At 41.9% G+C, this 15,475-nt stretch overlaps 1 long non-coding RNA gene across 1 annotated transcript in view; it reads left to right on the top strand.

Annotated features, from left to right (window-relative positions):
* The window catches only part of LOC128145989 (uncharacterized), a 344,835-nt gene that overhangs the window by 233,576 nt on the left and 95,784 nt on the right, over window positions 1-15,475 (top strand). The window contains exon 3 of the long non-coding RNA XR_008236644.1: window positions 537-628. This is a non-coding gene — a long non-coding RNA (uncharacterized LOC128145989). The remainder of the gene's footprint in view (window positions 1-536; window positions 629-15,475) is intronic.

Here is a 15,475-nt window from a genome sequence, read left to right as displayed (position 1 = left end):
GGCATTTTCTGAGGCCCTTGCGAAGCTGGGTGATGCACTGAGTTGGTGCTGGACCAGCATGAGCAAGCTTGCACTCAAAGCAAGAAAACAGGTGCAGAAGTGTGATTCCAGGTGCCATTCCTCTCTTCATGAAGGAAAGGGACTTCTCCTTTGGTGGACTGGCGGGGGCGGGGATTGGGCTACATCTTCAGTGTCAGTTTGAATCTTGTCTGTCTTTCCTGCCGTTTTGATGTCTGGATTTTGTAGCACGCTGTGTGATTTTACTGGGCTTGTGAAACGTACATACTCCAACTTAAAAATCTGCATGTTCCCATCTGTACCCTGAGGATATCTCAAAAGGGGGGATTCAGAAACTGGGGGAAGAAAGGTTTCATGAATTTTGCAAACTTTTTCCTTTAAGTGCTTTTCTTAATACTTGAGTGATGCTTACGAATTACTTACACCATCCGCTATAATTTAATGCGTTACACAATAAAGAGTATCTGCTGTTCTTTGTGTATTTCAATACCAATGCTTTCCTTATCTATTTTCCCCAGCTTGCCATTTCGTGCAGTAGAGGTTCTGTCATGTGATATTACTCCACACAGAGGGAAGTTGGAGCAGTCCTGCATGCTGCTTTACACCACTGGTAAGCAGTCAGAGGATTTGCTTTGGTCATAAATGCAGTTTTACAATGCGCATCTCTCCTCTCTCTTGCATGTTGAACATGGCATTTCAACAACTGAAAATTCAGTGGTTGTCAGCTGAATCAAGATTCAAATTAATAGCTTGTGTATTTCTTTGGAATAGTGTTTTCAGCCCTAATATTGATTTGTAGGCACTCCAAACTACAGTCGCTTGTAAATGTGTGTGCGCAATTTCTGTTAACATCAGTGACGATACCATCTGCACGCTGAGTGAAGGGTGTATTAGGGTGACTGTATTAGTTGTCTTCTAGATTTTACTGTCTTTGTGCAAGCTCAGTGTAGTATTTTCCACACACTTGGAGACCTTTGCAAAATTGGGAACTGTTGCTTTGTAAATATTCGTGTTTCAGGCTGTTGTACATGTATTATCAAAACACCCAAACCGTTGTATCACAGACCATACCCGCATACATCAGTTACCTAATTCCTACCCCTGTGACTCTGTACCTATTTTACTATTCTTCTGAAGTATTTTGCGAGAGGAAAGGAAAATAAGGAATATCTCAGGATAGACTCATGCGGCAGAGTAGAATCGTCTTGCCTTATTTTAAGAGATTTATTCTAATTTGTCCTTTAGCTTTGCCTTCATTGGACAGTTCATTCCATCTTCAAATAGTTATCTAAAATAGGTTTCTATCTGCATATGGAAAAGGAGTCTAGACACCCAATTTTTAAGTGGCTTAAGTTATGTAAGCAGAATCCCTTTCTTATGTCCCTGCAATACTCCTGAGCAATTAACAGTTTTCCTTCCACCCCCTCACCCTATATTTTTTCCAATGCCTTTAACTTCAGATATAGGTTTGGGCCTCCTTCCAGGAGCTGTACTTCTCAGTAATGGGTGTGATTTGTCTCATGTGGGAGTTCTGAATGAAATTACTTATAACATACTTACATTCAGTTAAATCTGTTTCAACATACACATCATTTAGCCACTCAGTAGAGAAATCCTCTCTGCCACATTCAAGGAATGGTAATTGATACATGCTCACTAGTAACATGTCTGCAAATTTCGAAACACTGTAAGGCATTAGGTGATGTAGATGACTTTGTCTTAGTAAATTGTATTCTGACAGCTTCGCTTAGCCATAATCAATTCCTGTCCCTGTTTTTCAAAGGCAAAGTGTTGAGCAATTTAGTTGCTTCTGACTCAGTGTCAGAAATCATGAAGCGCCCCATTCTTGGGAGAGAAGCAATCTGGACATGATCAGAAAATGAGCAGGACACGTCTGAGGTTACATTGAGAAAAAAAATCACAGTCCATCCTGGGGGTCAACTAAATGGGTACTCTCACCTCTTAAAATGTCCTACACTGACACAGGCAGGATAACATTGTAAAAACAAACAACTCAAACAGCTTATCCACAAAAGGGTAGTTTCAGATTTGTGCATGCATATCAGGAAGATGTGAAAGGTGACCTATGATTCTGCCCAATTGTTCTGTGCAGGAAAATGTTGAGGTTTGGCTGGTTGGGAAGGTTGAGTAAGGAGCTGTGTGAGTGCAAGGGGAGTCCTGTCATCTGGGCATACAGAGCTTCACCTGTGTGCCTGCTTCTGCAGAAGATAGGCAGGTGGGAAAACGGGGAAAGTCTTTCATCTGTGTGCACTCAGTGGCCAACATGTTGAAGGCAGCATGGGGCTAGCAGGTGACTAGGAGAGATGATAGCAGAGTCTGTCTGGGATTCCTTAACCAGGCCGGCCCATTAATACTGCATGTAGGCACCCATTTTGGCCAGTGCTGAGAGGTAAAGAAAGGTAAAGCTCTCTGGTGCTTTTTCATTAGATGTGGAGGTCAGACTGCACTTGTATTTGGACGCTGGATATATTTGAGTTGAAACATAGGTATAGGCCAACATATGAAATATGATAGACAAAGCCCTGTCTCTGTCATGCAAGTAAGTTGATTAATGCCTACTTCTTTTCCTAATAAACCAGTCTCCTGTCTCCCAGTGAGCAGGTAAGGAGTGGAAATAAAGTTGCCTTTATGGTTGGAATAAAATGACTAGGATGACAAATGTGGGTCAGGATCTGTCAGCGCTCACAAAAGACCCAGAACCAATCAACCTGATTTCCTCAGCTGTGAATACTCAAGTCAGACAAATGTATAATGCATCCAGCTCTCTCTACCGTGTATGTGCAGCCTCCATGCTGGGACTACACTCCAGGCTTTTGAAGTTTAGCCAGTAGCCAATGTATTTCTGGTTATTTAGCACTTGCTAAAGAGGAGCTCAGTAGTACCAAGATGAATTATAATTTTTGCCCTGGGAAAGAAACAGAGAAAACAAAAACCTAACCAGACCAGTAGAAAGCCTTTTGGAATAAGTATTATTTTATAAAGGAAAGATCTAAAAAGATCAGACATGATTTTTTTTCTTCACAAATTGAAGTGTGACCTGAGAAACAGTACAGTTTTGTAAAGACTCGTTAAAGTAGGAGGTGTACGTAAGAATGGCTTGAAAGGAATTAATGGATAGAAAATGAAGCACATGGAGAAGTCGAAAACAGCACAAAGGTTTAAGCACCCTGCGTGATGCATACTACTACTGTAGAATAAAGCAGACTTTGCAGATGTCTTTGGTGTTTTATAATATGTCTAACCATAAAATCTCTAAGAATATTTATAACTTCTCCTTCTTTCCTCCCTTCAGTCCCCTCTTCTCGTTCCCCTGCAACTGGTTGATACTTTTGGGGGCGGGGGGGGGTGTGTGTGTGCACTGGTTTTAGACACATTAATTGTGGGTTACACAGTTTGCTTCACTTGCCATTTTAGGAGGCTGCATCAGCGTCCCACCTGGTAGTGTTGTTTACAAGCAGTTTTGCAACCTTTCCATTCTGCTCACTTATTTTTGTTACACATAGTGTAATGATGCCATATGACATTTTAAGTCTGAATTGGTATTCCTTGTGGTATCTCCTCAGGCCTGTTATGCTTGGGTGTTTGCGTTACCTGTTCAGACACCCACGCGTGGTGTGGTTATTTTCATTTGTGACTGAATGCAAGCTGTACGCCGGATGTCACAGGAATATATTTAGAACTTCCATTGATCTCTTAACTACAAATAATCATTATAACTGCAAAACAAATAGTGGATCAAAAACGTGGGAACATAGCCCAGCAGAAGCTGCTCACTTTTGCTTCTGAAACGCATGATGTACAGGTTTGAGGTACAATATATAAATGGCTGAAAGGTTTTTAACAAGAAAACAAGACAAGATATTGTAAGGCAAGGACTGTTTGGGAAAAAAATAGCTCCGTGTCTTTGGTTCTTTAAAAAAAGAGCATGAGAAAAAGGCAGCCATGGGAAGTTGGTTCGCTTGCGTGATTCCTCAGCAGTAACATAGTAGTCAATAAATCCCCTGCTGTAGTTTTGACTAAACACAGGTTTTTGCTTCTCAATACTGTTGCTACGCGACAGTTGCACAGTTTACTTGTTCCACCCCAGAGATGGCTGCATCCTATGTAGATAGTTTGAGGAATTTATAGACATGTCCCATGTTCTGTGGGATAATGTGTAAAACTTGTTCTTATTCAGTTGTTTAATTTTATATACTAGCTATTTGTTGGGAGAAGGCTGAGTTTGGGAGAAGAGATATTTGAAAGTTTAAATCAAAATTATGTTAAATTGCAACATCCAGGTTGCAACATCCTAAATCCTGGGTCCTTACGCCCCTTTAATTCTTGGCCTTACTTAAGAGAAAGGAAAATTTCTGAGGTCTGGTTCAATGTGAGTGTTGTTTTTATGGGAAGAAAAGTGATCCGGTGCTTCCGTGCAAATTCTGGTTCGGCTCTTTTCCTTGCACAGCTTCCTTGGGTGTAATCCTGGGCAAGTCACAGGGGGCATGTCCGTGTCCACGGTGGGGATGGAGCTGGCTCCAGCACTGCTCCTTGGCATCTAGTCCTTTTCCAACAAGCCCTGTAGAGAGTCAGAGTTCAAAAATAGCCCAGCCTGAGCACAGCCAGCCTCGTGTCTGCGAGCATGAGCCATCGCAGCTGCATGTCACCACACCATACGGAGTATGAGGTTAGGTCAGTGCTAGCGTGGGGACGCCTGCACCTGTGCTGCTTCAGACAGGCTACTCCTTCCTTAATGTCTCTCAGCTTTGGTCCTCCATCTGTAAAAAGATCAATTTCCCTTCTTCCAGGAGGTCTTCCAAAGATAAATGCATTGATGAGTATGATGCAGGTAGCCACTGCAGTACTGGAGAATTATTTATGTATCTAAGGTTTTTAGATGTAGATGATTGCTAGTTGAAACTTGTCCTTACAGAGCCAGGAATGCTTTTAGGTCCTTCCTAGCAAAAGTTCTGGTGCTCATTAGAAACTGGTGGCTTACGTGTTTTAAATAATTGTTCACAATAATTCCTGTCCAGAAGAAATATGTAGGACATATGCAGCATTATCTAACAGCAGTGTGCAGCATACCATATTGTCTTTGGCCCTGCCGGCTCCGTACCATTGGCCAAGTACTTTCTGCAGTAGTGGTGTGCCCGCTAATGATGACAGTGGTATACTGGTAGCATCGCACAGTCTTTGAAAAGTGCGGAAAAAAGTGTTTCTGGAGTTCATGCCATCGTATCACAATTGTTTTGGGATAATTATTGAATGCACACAAAAGCAGCTTTTTTTTCCCCTGCAAATGAACTGTAGTTGATGTTGTGCTATTTTGGTTTTGTTTTCTGCTTAACATTCCTCTGTAAGTGCAGCTCCTCTGAGGCTTGAAGTGAGACAAAACTGAACCAAAGTGACTTTGTTTTCTCTGTGTAAGAGGATGGACGCTGAGTGATAATGACATATTTTGCGTGTGAGCAGCAGGTGCGAGACCAAGTGTCTACTGCGGATTAAAGTAAATATGTTTTTTGCTATTTTTAACTGATATGTGACAAAGAAACAATGTTTAAATGTCACTTTCCATGGGTTTTTTGTGTGTCTATAATTATACATTCTAATGTGCCAAGTAGCTACTCACTGAAGTTCAAATTTACATAGTAAAGTTGTGCATAACAAGACAAACAAGATACAGTCTAGCATTCATCTCCATGTATCTGGGCTGCCTCCACCCAGCAGTTACACTACCAACAAATGAATGTTTTCTGCTTTCTTGAGTTCACATAAATAGCTGTAAATTTCTATAATTAACTATGATAAGTCACTCCCCACTATTAAAACAAAGACATGTTTGTTTATCGGTTGTACTTGCATCCACCACTCTTAACATTACAGTGTCGACTGATGTTTTTTCACTGTGTTAAACAAAGCAGAAATATTCCTGTTGGGCAATGCCAGAGTCCCAAGAGCAGCCTCAAAAGCAGGAGCACTGGGCTGTTGCCTGCTGAATGCTCTACTTCTCTGCTGATGGCTGTTTCTTTTCCTTGCCCCTTACCACACCCCCTCCAAAAGACAGTAGCATTTAGGTGGGCAGTTAAGGTGTTGGGGAGCAAGGCATGGCTTGAAAGCAGAGAAGTAAATGCTACTGAGATATCAAGATGAGTTAGTTCTTATGGTGCCTAAAAATAAAGCAGTTCCTATGAACATCTGATTTTCCGTGTGTCAGGCCTACGTTTAGTCATAGGTCATTTGTAGCAAAGCTGGTCCAAACTTTACTGCCTAAATTACTTTTTCTGATATTCAACTAGATTGGTAGTGATATAAAAAAAATATTTGTGACTTTTCTGCTGAAATCTGATTTGATTGGGGGGGGGGGGGTTCTTTGGGGTTGGGTGTTTTGTTGTTTGGGGGTTGGGTTTTTTTGAGGCCGGGGCACCAAATTTTGCCCCAGAGCCTCGCTTTTCTTCTTAATTACATTTTTATTTCATAAGCCTACTTTCAGTGCTTAGTGGAAACTCTGCTTCACTTATTTCTTATATCCATTGTCTTATGTGTGCTGGGGGCTGTGCTCAGGTTGTCTCTGCTATGGCAGGACATGTTTTTCACAGCTTTTATTGTCTCAGAAGTAATACATCATAAGAGATGCTGACCACAGAACTAAATTAGGCCCCCAAATTACAACTCCCATGAAATACTGAAAAGGCAGGGGCAAGAGGGTAGGAAATAAAACAGTGACAGTTTTGTTTTGCCTAAATTTTCCATGGAGAAGTATTTCATAAGTTATGTCAAATTGGAAAGCTGGTCATATATCTCTCTCTGCACGGGAACAAGATCTTCTGTGGTCTACAGATTACTTGGGAGTGGATGTGCAACAGTGGCAGGATGCTGGTACCCAGAAATGGAGGTCATTCTCTACTCTGGCATCTCTATACCATCTTCCTCCCAGCATGTGAGCCTGTTACTTGCATTATGAGTGTAGTCAAAGGTTTGCTCTTTAGAGAAAACAGCTGTAACACAGAAGTTTCTATCTGCTGGCTGGAAGAGATTAGTAGTTGACCATCTGAAATAGCAAGGATGCTCAGAAAGTGCATTGTGAAATTTGGGGCCACTGATGGTTTAGTGGTTGTTGGTCATCAAAAAAGTATGAAACTATTTTCTTTTAAGCTGGTTTCTTTGGATAGTAAAAATAAGTCTTTCCCTTCAGGTTTTAAAAGCAGACTATATGTAGCTGCTTCCTTCCTTATGGATTTTGTTATACATAATTACCATGCATGAACAGCACAGCACATGGATTATACAGCAAATTCTGTTTTAGCCATGCAGTGACACTGTGGGCTCTAACAGCTGTGAAGATGTGATTACAGACTTTCATGTTAATATTGGGTGCCTTAAAGACCGCTGAAGCTTGTTCCCAGGTCATCAGAACTAGAACAGACTAGCTAAGACTTCACTAAAACAAAGAGATGGTGTAGAGGATTTTCTGTGAAAAATAGAGAAAATGAAAACCATAAAGTTTACTATAGTGCTGAAAGAGTAAATTCTTAAATCTCCACCCCAGACCAAGGTGCAATTCACTCCTAGGTTCCCAGACTATCCTTATCGCTTGGCCTCTTAAAAGTTATTAGTATCATATTTACAGGCTCCAAACTAGGTCTGGCCTCATTGTATTAGGTGCTGTGTATAATATGTGGCAAGAGACATAATATGTTGTAGCATTTTGAATAAAGACAAAAGGTAGAAGATGAAGCCATCATTCCTCATTTTACATTGAGAAACTGAGGCACAGGGAGATGCGGTGACTTGCCCCAGGCTACCTTGAAAGGCTCCATCTACCAGGGATTGCTGCTTGCACCGCTGGAAGGGCGGCTGGCGTGCAACCACCTGTTGCTGAGCTTTTACATCCTGCAAAGGGCAGAGTCAGCGTATGGAGCTCAGCCTGGAGCTGAATAGTTTGTTTTTAAATAGAGCTTATCTGCCTGAAATAAATGCACTCTCCCCTCCTGCTTCTTTCTAAGAAACATACCGATGGATCAATGGAATTTTTCAGCTGTAAACTCTGCCTTTGGATAAAAACAGTCAAAGGGGTTGTTTAGAATTTCTGCCTTTTAGTCCTGGTTTCATATTCTTTCCAGGAGGGAGAATAGAAACATGACAGTTTGGGAACATGAGCTTTTTTCTCCTCCCAACTCTAGGCTTGCCCTGGGACCAAGCTATTTTACATGAGCTCAGTACAACTGTAAAAGGAAGAACTAAGAAAAAGGCCAACAAACAATAGAGCATAGCAAAAACCCACTTAAAATATTACAGCTCAAAATACCACAGAGCCTCATTTGTCTGTAACCTTGCTGTATTTAATGGAACCCCTCAATTCATCTTATATTTTTATTAATCTTTGTGATTTTCCCTAATGATCCTGTTATAAAGACATCATAGCACATGGCCCAAGGACAAGGCACATAAAAAGTTAAGAATGCATTTAACTACCAGCCATTGATTAGTGTTCTTGATGAGCTTAAATACTACCTGGGAAAGGCTTTCTATCAAATTCAACTGGCTGCAAATGCATTAAGCTTAATGAAAGTCAAGATTTGGGTATATATGAATATTTTTTCTTAGAGGAGGTGCCCTTGCCATAAGCATATGAGCACTTGCTATTCAGCCTCCTGCCCCAGTGGGAAGGGGTGGCGAATGGCAATGTGTGAGACCCCTCCCCAGAGCTCTCACCCAATTCCCATTCCACTTAGTTTGCTATAAATCAGCAGAAATACCACTGGCATCAGTGAAATTCACTGGTCTTGGTAGTTCTTGTGATCCACAGGTGTAGAGAAGATGAAAAGATATTATCTGTTGATAAGATCTGTGAAAAAGTCAATCTGGGGGATCCAGCAGCAGGCTTTGGGGAGGGAGGGCAGTGTGGTTTTCTCCAGATCGTGGAAGAATTCAGTGGCAGAATCGGGAACTGAGGCCAGGTCATAGTAAAAGGCTCTACCAGACCTTCCCAAGAGCTCAGGTGGGATGTGTGTAGTGTGTCAGATGCTCCATGGTAATCATGGTAAAAATGTGGTGAGCAGAAGGATTTTGTCCTTCCCATGACCATCCTGCTGTGACAGTGAGCTAAGCTACATCCTGCTGACTAGGAATATGTATGAAAAGTTACTGGAGAGTAGGAACATGCTGCAAACCTGTATGTTAGCCTGCCATGTGGAGGTGCCAAGTTCACATAGCCAACTCCCTACTTGCAGTTTAACCACAAGAGCATCATTTCTCAGTGTTGTTTTGTTCTTTTGTGAAATTTCTCAGTCACAAGGTCATTCTTTCAAACAGAAATATGATATTTTATCTTCCTCAGATGCAGTTCACCTACAAATATCACGAATATCCTTCTAAAGAAAGCCCATTTCCCCCCTATGTCTAAGAGGCACAATTTCACAAGGACTCCAGAGGTTGCAGTGTGTGAATCCACTGTCACCTCTTCCTGAGCTGCAGTGTAGTCTTCAGCTTCCAAATTTGATCTTTTCTGCTCTTCAGACTTACTTAATTTACAGTAGTTTGTATACTGGTTACCACACATATTTTGTTTGGCACATTTTTTTCCAAAACCTTTCCATAAAACTAAAAATATAACACACTGAACAAACTGCTCCACTACCTAAAGAGAAAAACTTATTACTGAAACTCAGGAAAGTATGTTGTGAGGTATTCATTTTAACTTCAGCTTCTGTCATAAAATTCTGAAAAACAAAAAAATCTGGAACGTGCAATTAAAATAATTGTAGGTGTGCGAATGCCTGCCTCCAAGCAAGGAATTTAATAATACATTAAAACCTTTATTTTTGACTCTAGCAAAATATACAATTATATCCATACAAGCTGCCATTGCATCACTTCTTGGGTTCACAGAGGAAACTTCACCTACTGCTATTTCTACTACATGGCATGATATTATTACAATTCTTACTTAATTTAACAGAGCAGTGTGCTCTCCAGTACACTGAACTGAAAATGACACACACTTCCCTAGTGAGATTGTATTTACTATTGATTTATCTTGCCCTAGAGAGTTCTGGTTAACATTCCAGTGATAATTGACCCTGCTCTATTTAACTCTTTCGGAAGTGCATCCTCATTCCCAGCAGTGCCTTGATGCTAGAAGACACTGAAACGCTAGTTCAAACAGTAAATTTGCAGGAGACCGATTCATACAACATTCATCATTTCTAAGATTTATAGGAAAAACAGAAGTCTCAGGGTAAGATATGATTAATTAGCTCATTAAAGTAATGGAGAATTTTCAGATCTAGGTTAGAGAAGAAGTGTCATCTAAGCTTTCTAAGTACCACCTTTGTTATATTGCAAGCTTACAATTAGTGATGCTTTAGCAGGCATCTTTCAAACTAATAGTTACCACTGCCTACACTGGAAGAGGTATAATTTCATCATATTCCAACAGATGCAGTGCAAATTAATAGCCTTGTACTATTCTAGTCCGTGGAAGGTTCTTCTGCCGCTACACCAAGATCCCTGTTGTGCCCTAAAGTTTTTAGGTTATGTCAGTCAGTGTAATGAAAGATGGTGCCCCTGCCTACGAACTATGCTTTGCTAGGATGACTCAGATATCTTAAAATATAACTTGAAGTGCTCCCGTTTAAAAAATATGAGTTGAAAAGATCTCCCAAAACAACATTCTTGTGATGGTAACTCAGTATTCCTGGCCTTTATTATAGAGCTATCACTGGTGTTGGGCATTTACTGCAGAGATGGGACCACGTGCTGCTACTTAAAGTATGTTAGGAAGATGAAATAGAAAATACAGCATTTACTTGTGGCATTTAAAAAACCTTTATTGTTGAATTGGGTTTTGGAGATGATAGTTCTTGGCACTGTTATTTCTCTAATCTTCCTTTTTTCAAGAAGTGTATGCAGCATAGCCATTTCTGAACACTTGAGTGACCTAGAGACATGTCACAAGTGAATTTACACCCTCAGGGCCTTCAGCTGTAAGCATTGGCATTGCAGGTGGACGTGTGCGGGGTACAGAGCAGGCCTAAGAGTCTGGTTTTGTAGACTTAGTCTGGAGAGAAGGAGCACGTATAGGCCTTGATCTGTAAACATGCATGTGAATGCAATTAGTTGTACACAGTTTCATCTCCAGTCACGTGTGTGGGGGTTAGTAAGTCAGAAAGCTCCTTCCCGTGGACTTGGCGCGGAGTGTGGTAGGAGACCAGCTTGGGTACCTAAGCCGAGCGAGCAGGTAAGGTACCAGTAGATGGCATCCGAGAGTGCCCATCCGTGGGGGTGCAGCTCCTCGCAAGCAGCCTCTGTCCACAGCCAAAACCACCCTCCCCACCTTTCCTAAAAACACTTTGGTGTTTCCTGCTTCCAGTGTGCAGCAAGTCACCTTCCACATCCTTCTTTAACTTGTGCTATTGCTACTTGCAAGGTTTTGGAAATGCTGGCTTCCACTTAGGTTATTGATTCTTTTAGAAATGGCCCTGGTAAAGAGTGATGTTTCTGTCAGCATTGCCTCTTTTGTATTCAGGCAGCTCTGGGCACGAGTGTGATTTTGTTCCTGCTGTGCCCTCCGACACAGGTGGAACTGCATCTGGATGAGTTTGAAACAGCTGCACCTAATAATGAAGAGGACTTTACCCTCTATATGGCTATATTAGCCCCAGGCAGTTAAACACTGCAGAAGTCTAGATCTTGACTCCCAACAGAAGGATTAGATGTATGACTTCTTTTGTATGTAGTATATTTATTTATAGGTCTGCTTTTTTCACAGATGTAGGATCATCCCTTTCTTTGGAGGCTGTGGAGCATCAGCCCTGCTTGAGTGAAACCTAAAAATTGCAGATGTCTTAGCCAAGATATTTTCTACTCAATGCTGTTGACATACAAAACTGCAACGCTTTGCATTGCCAGAGAGGCAGAGGAGGTAGATGACACCTGAAAGACACTTGGGATTATGCCGTGGCTCCACCGTTGCCCCAAGGAGTGTGATTCCACTTCCGGCGGTGATGCCCTACTTCATCACGCCGTGCTTACTTGGCTAATCCCAGAAATGGCAGCCATAAATACTGATAATTGACACTGACAGTTAATACTTATGATGTGAAAAATGATTCCTCCTGCCTCCTTCTTGAAGCTATCCGGTAATTATCATGATCCCTATTTTGCGTAATTGCAGTGTGTGCCACTCATTTGCCCTCCTAACCAACAGTAATCTTCAGCTAGTGGTAATGTATGCTGGGTTGCGTACGTGCCCAGATGGGCCAGCTGTCAACTTGCCAAGTAGGCGCTTGCGTGCGGCAGTACTGTGGTACTGTTACTTAAAACACAAACCCATGAGCTGAGAGATGGGACAAAGCAAGGGCAGAGCCTCCGTTCAGGCTTGCTGCTGTCCTTCTGCAGGTGCAGCAATGTAACTCACATTACTGGGCCAAGAAATCGCCATAAGGTGTCTCTGCCCCATCAGGCTGCTCCTTCCCAGCCCAGTTTCATGGCTTATTGCCATCAACGTGGCCACGCCACAGCCTGCGTGCCAAAATGATACCGCTTGGAAATCGCCCTTTTTTGTAGGGGAGGGAGCAGGAACAACTGACACCAGCTCTGCCACTGGACCTGATGCATCATGCAGCTACACCCAGAGTTTCTGCCTCTCGTGTCTTATCCTCATCTTAAAGTTCAGAAGAGGTGGGTCAGGTGGTGAGGAAGGGTGAACGTGAAAAAGCAAAGCGCAGCATTGCTCCCAGGAGCGTACCAGAGGTGACAGGATGGCTTGCTGTGACTCCTTCAGATATTGGCGAGATGGACTTTTTAAATGTGGATTATGTAATGTGTTTAGGGACTATTTAAAGTAAATGTTACTGACAGCCATTACATCTGATAGTATTAGTAAGTATTTAGGGAATTTTTTTAAAGGTGAAGTATTGACAGGAAAGGCTGTAACAGCTACTTCTGGGCCATTACAATTTATCTTCTAAATCAGTCTGGGTTTATGGTTCACTGACATGTTTCACCCTATTACCTACTAAGGTTAATGGCAATGTGTGGCTACACATGATACTAGAGCATGTGACACAGCACATCTGTGATGCAAAGGCCTGGCAGGGAAGTGCTCCTCTGAGGAAAGCTGTTCGCAGCAGATCTTTGCAGGGCTGGGTCTCAATAGCTACATAATAGAATAAAACATTGAATTTGACCTCTCAGAGTAATGTCTAAACTTGCAAATGGGTCAAATTCTGGTAAATCTTGGGTGAAGGACAAACCCTGGCGTTACAAACTTCCATATAATAAACAGGGGGCAAGAGCTACAGTGGTTGTAAGTGGCCTGGCTCTACTGACTGTAGTGGGGAAGCACAGGTTGGTACTTGCTGTCTCTGGGCGATGCAGAGCTTTCTCCTCAAAGGCACCACTTTCAATTCAGCACTAGATTAGTCATGAATGGAGGTCATTTTAGGGTTGAGTGTGTGGGTAAAGCCAGTTGGTTACAAACAGCAAAGTCACAAATAGCATTCACCTCTACAGGGGTCCTTATACACAGCCTTGTTGGAAATGTTTTTGGAAGCAAGAGAAAATAAGGACACAGCACTGCCCAAAATAACCCTGGTCTGTAAATAATCTAAACTTGGTGTCTTGATCCTTGCTGGTCATATTCTGGTCACTAATACTATTCTGAGGTTTTTGTTCCTTTTGCATTTTTTGGTATTGAAATGAAAAGCAATTAATATGCACCTGAGTTCATCTGTCTCCTGTTGGAAGGTATTTTCTTCTTATTCTTTATCCAGAAAATTGTTTAGAGTTGGGATTTTCTTCTCCTCTCCCAGTTCCAAACCACTCCAGAAGCAAAACAGATGTGGATTCACTCGCCCATAGTCACGCCCCACCTTTCCAATGTGAACTCAATAGACTTTCACACACATATAATGGCCCAGGTGTGAACAACAGAGTGAGGTTTTGCCATGAAAACGTTTCATTCCCAAGGTACAGAAGTGCATTGCCATCTCTTTTAACATCTGATGACCAATTCTAGAGACCTTTTCTGGAAGTAGCCAGCAGAGAGGCTGAGTTATGTCTAGGCCTGTCTCTTGTTCTTTCAGCATTGAGCTACCTTTTCACAGCCATCTTTTAAATTGCTGGGTATCTCCCATTAATCCTGATCTTGCCCTCCATTCCTGTAGCATGACTGAGTTGTTCAATAATAAAGGCTGTTCTGTTTCCACCGAAAGCCAGCCTGCTGTCAGGATGCAGGACTGCTTTGGACAGCGAGACCATTTTCTCCTCTTTTTGTTTGCACTAGATTTTCCACACCCCCAGCGAGTGCCATTCAGTCCCTCAGTTAACATTTACACTGCAATCAGCATCCTGCGCCCTGTTCTATTTTCTGCAGACATGTAAATAGAAGCCTTTTGTAAACTTCATTTAATGATAGTGCCTTATTATGGGTTGTCTAAAACGGTGTCAAGGGATCCTGTTTCCTTTTAACTTCACCGTTTGGCTAAGGTATAATCTACAGTACCTCAACACAACACATCCCTCTATTGAGTGTAGAGGTGAGATACAAAGCTTTCAAAGCAGACAGATTCTTTTACTGTTTCTTGGTTTCCTCAAGCACTTTGTACATGAAAGATTGTTTCCTTATCTCTTGGAAAAGCTTTTGGATGAAATTAACCCCAGTGCAGAGGGTCAGCCTAACGGCCTCTGAACTACTTAAGTCCTACTTAGAGCCTATTCTCAGAGCTTAAATTGGATTTGTATGGTGCACAAGGTGCATTTCCCTCCATGAATAGGTAAAAATGAAAGATATAATAATTTATATATTTATAAAATATTATTATATAATAATTTATATATTACTGACTGGATCTATTTTACATGGCTTTGTGTTGGGGGAAGGCAAGTCACTAGCTGCATACAGCTTTCAGAAGCTCTCCAGCAAACATGGAGAAAGTGGGCCTGCCTGAAGAGGAGCTGGTCACCCCTGCTGTTGCCACCGTGCTTCGTGACGTGGAAGCGCTTGTGTTATTGCAGGTGCTGATAGTAAACAGGGAGTAGGAGGAACAGGGCTTGCCACCAAAGGCCCAGATCCCATGCAGCTGGTATAGGGGAGTGCAGCCTTAGCCCCTCACTGGGCTCCCTTGGGGGTGACACACACCCTGGGGCCATTGACAGTGGGAAACCTCAATTTTCAGCAAAATCCAGGGAAGCAACTGCAGGTGCTCTCTGAACACTTCTGAAAGAGAAATGTTGGTGGCTTCTCACACTGTGTTTTCCCTTTCAACCCCTGCATTTGAATTACACAGCTCTATGTCCAACTAGAAGAAATGTAGAAGAAATCTATTGGGAATTGCTGATTAAACTATTTCAATCTACAATAAGGATGTTTGATACTGAAGGAATAGTCTCAAATGTCTCTTATTTTCCTTCTTGAGAACTCTAGGTAGGGCTATTCATTGTTTTCTATTGG

The sequence above is a fragment of the Harpia harpyja genome, chromosome 9 (assembly GCF_026419915.1).
Source record: "Harpia harpyja isolate bHarHar1 chromosome 9, bHarHar1 primary haplotype, whole genome shotgun sequence".
NCBI lineage: Eukaryota > Metazoa > Chordata > Aves > Accipitriformes > Accipitridae > Harpia > Harpia harpyja.
This window is presented reverse-complemented; position numbering and strand designations above follow the sequence as displayed.